General features: G+C 31.0%; 1 protein-coding gene across 1 annotated transcript in view; it reads left to right on the top strand.

Moving 5' to 3' along the window:
• The window catches only part of NCAM2 (neural cell adhesion molecule 2), a 445018-nt gene that overhangs the window by 84214 nt on the left and 356509 nt on the right, over positions 1-4295 (top strand). The window lies entirely within an intron of this gene.

Raw genomic sequence — 4295 nt, 5'->3', positions numbered from 1 at the left:
GGTAGATTAACTATAAAGATTTAAGAAAATTCAAATTAAACACTTCTAAATGACAAAATTTCCATAGGGACATTAATCATAATCAGTGAATAATGGAGCATATTGGAGCATATTACAGGCATAATTGTTGACTTCTAAAAGAGATTTAAGAGTCTCTAAACATTGAAATTCACCATTAAAAAGGAAGTAGTTCATTAGTTTTTTCTATATAAATTTATGAATTAACAGTTGATTAGTTAAATATGATCAATTTCATGAAGTACTTGCATGTCTTGGGAAATATAAAGTTAATTCAGATTATATCTGTTTTTAAAAGTAAACTACATACCAATTCTAAATAGAGAGAACAACTTAATTGTTAAAGAATATAAATTAATAAAAAGATTTTTTCTAAGTGCGTATGCTTCAGTTTAATCTTTTCATTTGGGGATTATTTTTGGTGCAAATCACACTAGTGACTAAGCAGTCACAGGAAAAAAATGAATGACCACATATGTACATAAGACAATAAAATTGAAACAATAGTGCTAATTACTGATTGGTTATGTTAAATATTTAAAACATTCTAAAAGTTTTTCAATCTGTCTCCGTCCGTTCATCTGTCCATCCATCCATCTATCATCTGTTTACCTATATATCTGACACAGCTAACTTCACCTTTAAAAAAAGATAAGAAAATGAAAAATAAAACATATAGGCAAGAAGTACATATGCAGGTACTAAATATGGAAGAAAAATTGAAGTTAAATAAGTAAGTAAGTTAAATAAGGGAGAAAGGCTGATAAGAAAAATTTTGAATTTATGCAAAGAATAAAGGTATTGTGTATTTGTGAAAATATAAATTAAAGCAATGGAACATCTGTGTTCCAAAGAAAAATATTAGTAAATAAGATAGCATTAAATAGTTGAGTATCACGTCTATAAGAAAATCATGATGTTAGTTTTTACTCTTTTTTTTCAGATTTCACACAAATATCAGCTCTCCCATAGTATCTTTCAGAGAGCTGTGATTTATTTATGTTTTCTTTATGAGTATTGCTAATCTAGAACAGTATCTGCATAGAGTGGAACTTATTAATGGTTGGCTGTTAAATATTACACTTTCTCATCAGATATTCACAGATGTACTTTTTAAAAAATAAATGAGAAGTGAGAGACAAGAGAGAAGAAACTAATGAGGCAGATATGTATGAAAGGCAATACAAGCAAGACATCTGTTTATGAGAAACAGAAAAGCCCTTAATTATCCAGTGGGACCATCCGTGGAGATTCATCATTTCCCTTTGTATTTTGTCTTTGTCTTACCAAACCCCTTTGCCTATTACTGTTAATTTTATTTAATACATTAGATAACAGTGCCACAAATTCTTATCAGCAAGGGTGCTTGCCAGGTTGTTCGAATTTTCTTTATCTCAGACAGAATAGATAATAAGATGTTAAAATGTTTTCATTCACTTTTTGAATTCCCAAGTGCTAAACTGTTGTCTGTGTCTCTGAGTTTTTGTTTGTTAATCTTGTTCATTTGTTGCTTTCAGTTTTATATCCTACAGATGAGTGAAATCATATTTCCCAACGTTTTCTGTCTTACTTATTTTGCTTAGCATATATTCAGTATTAATGATGTCTTAAATTTCTTATAGGCAATCCTGTCAGGATCATGAAAATGACAATGCAAGCTGAAGCTGTGTGAACAATCAGTGAAAAAATTGTGATTGTTCTGTGACATTTAAATTTTTTGTCAAAACATTAAAACATCATTTCTTTTTTTATTAAATTTATTGGGGTGACATTGGTTAATAAAATTATATCGATTTCAAGTATGCAATTCAATAACCCATCATATGTATACTGCATTGTGTGTTCACCACCCAAAGTTAAATTTCCTTCTATCACCATATGTTTGACCCCTTTTACCCTTATCTACCTCCCTCTCTCCCCGCTTTCCCTCTGGTAACCACTGTTGTCTGTGTCCAAGAATCTCTGTTTCTTGTCTTGTTCATTTGTTGCTTTCAGTTTTATATCCCACAGACAAGTGAAATCATATGGTTCTCAACTTTTCCTGTCTGACATTTCTCTTATTCTTGTTCATAAATGTAGGGATATGAAAAATAATAAAACTACTATTTATTTAGTACACTGCTTAAAACATACAGAGAATTAAAGTGATTTCTTTCTTTTTAAAATACTTATCCAGAGTTGTTTGAACAGTTGTTTGAACAATGCTTTCTTCTCATTGTGTAATTGATGGTTTGTATCATATGTGAGTATCTTTTCTATGTGTTGGTGAACATATTTCTTTTGAAGTTTGGGTCAGCTTCCAACATTTTATTCTTTACTCTTTAAACATAGTGAGATACCTCTAAGAGTTTCTTTAATGTGAAGTTTTTATTGGTGTCACTTTCTCTGGAATATCTTTACTTTTTTGTCATAATCAGTTTCTTCATTGTGCTAATTTTTGCCTTAACTAAGTTTTTCTGGCTTCATATTTAAAGCTTCTTCAATGGTGGTGGTGTCAACATTGTCAAGTCAGTTATTTCTTCTATAACTCCATTTACCTTTTATTCAAATTTTACTTTCAGCATTATCATGTTTCATTTCAGCCTTAAAATTTTATTTTTGTCATCCATTTTTGTTACATGTCCTGTGAGTTTATCACTGGGAGACAGAGGAGCAATATAACCGTAAGCTTTGCTCTCTGTCCATGACCTGAATCGATTCAAAGTAACCAGACTGTGAAAAAAGTGACATGATTGGTCACTGTCATGAAGAGCATCTCCTATTTATATAATTTTTGTACTGATGAGCTAGTGGCCAAATTAGTACCCAATGCTATTACAGTCAATATACCATAGTAACAGTATACCCTGAACCATGTTGTAGGGGTAAATATTATTTAACTAGACTATGGTAACCAAAATTCATGCACCTTGGAACTGTGCATTTATATTATTTGGTATAAATATTGATTATTATTCATGTAAACATATATGTAAAATTATCTCATTTTTAACAGGTTAATTATAGCCTCTTATATTTTTACTATTTTAAATATAGACTTTCTGTATTTTATATTGTATGTTGATTTCCATAGGTGGTCTTATTTACATTGAACAAACTCGAACACTTAATAGATGTCTATTGAGTGAACAGCAACAAGCCTATCTGGCTGTTTCAAGCATGCCAAGGCCAGTGACTGCAAGGAAGACTCTGTAGCTTTACAGGTCCGGAAACTCTGTTTTGTAAGAACACTCATTATTTACCAGACCTTCCGGGATGCTTTGTTCCAACCAAAAGAGCAAGAAAGCAATTGATAAGCCAAAGACAAAGTTTTAAGTGATAATCACAAATATGACCATGAATTAGATGAAATTGTGGGTTTATAATACATTTTTGCCCAGATAGGAATCTCAATGCTATTTTTAATGGATCACTCGATGGGCTACCAAGAGCTAGAATTAGAGTTCTCTTCCTTCAGAAAGAAAGTGAGGGCATCTTCCCATTGACTAGGTCCCTTGAAAGGTAGCATGCCCAAAAGCACATATTCTAGAGCAGTGCATTTCAATATGGTAGCTGTTAGCCACATATGGCTATTAAGTGCTCGAAATGTGACTAGTCCAAAATCAAAATGTTTTGTAAGTGTAAAATAACACTGAATTTTGAAGACTATAATAAAAAAATGTAAAAAATATTAATAATTGTTGCATTGATCCTATGTAGAAATGATGTTTGGATATGACGGTTTATATAAAATATATTATTATTAGTAATTTCACCTATTCTTTTTATTTTTTTTTTCAATGTTTGCTACAGAAAACTTTAAATAGCATTATGTGAATAGATTCAAAGTGACCAATCACTGACAGACTGTGTTGATAATCTGATAATACGATACTGGAACTGACACACTCCTTTGTTCCTCATGTCAAATGGAGAAAATAACAGTTTTGAAACATAAGGATAAAGTTAAATTTGAATAAGTTAGTAAATATTAAGCACTTAGATGTTTGCCTGTCATTTAGTTAAGCACTGTGTGTTAGATATTATCGTCGAGTATTAATCAATATAGGAAATGCATTAAACATATTTTTCACATAAACTCTGGATGTTTGTTTTCTTCCAATCAACAACATTTACTCTTTTCAGACATGTTGCTGTATAATTGGGTCAGATTACACTTTTTTTACATCATCCATATCAAGGTGTGATTTCCTAGGAATACACATAGGACTGTTGATGGAGAGTTGAAACGAAGCCCAGTTTCATCACCAATATGTTTATATTTCATCATGAACATA

The sequence above is a fragment of the Pteropus vampyrus genome, unplaced genomic scaffold (assembly GCF_000151845.1).
Source record: "Pteropus vampyrus isolate Shadow unplaced genomic scaffold, Pvam_2.0 Scaffold38, whole genome shotgun sequence".
Classification (NCBI taxonomy): Eukaryota; Metazoa; Chordata; class Mammalia; order Chiroptera; family Pteropodidae; genus Pteropus; species Pteropus vampyrus.
This window is presented reverse-complemented; position numbering and strand designations above follow the sequence as displayed.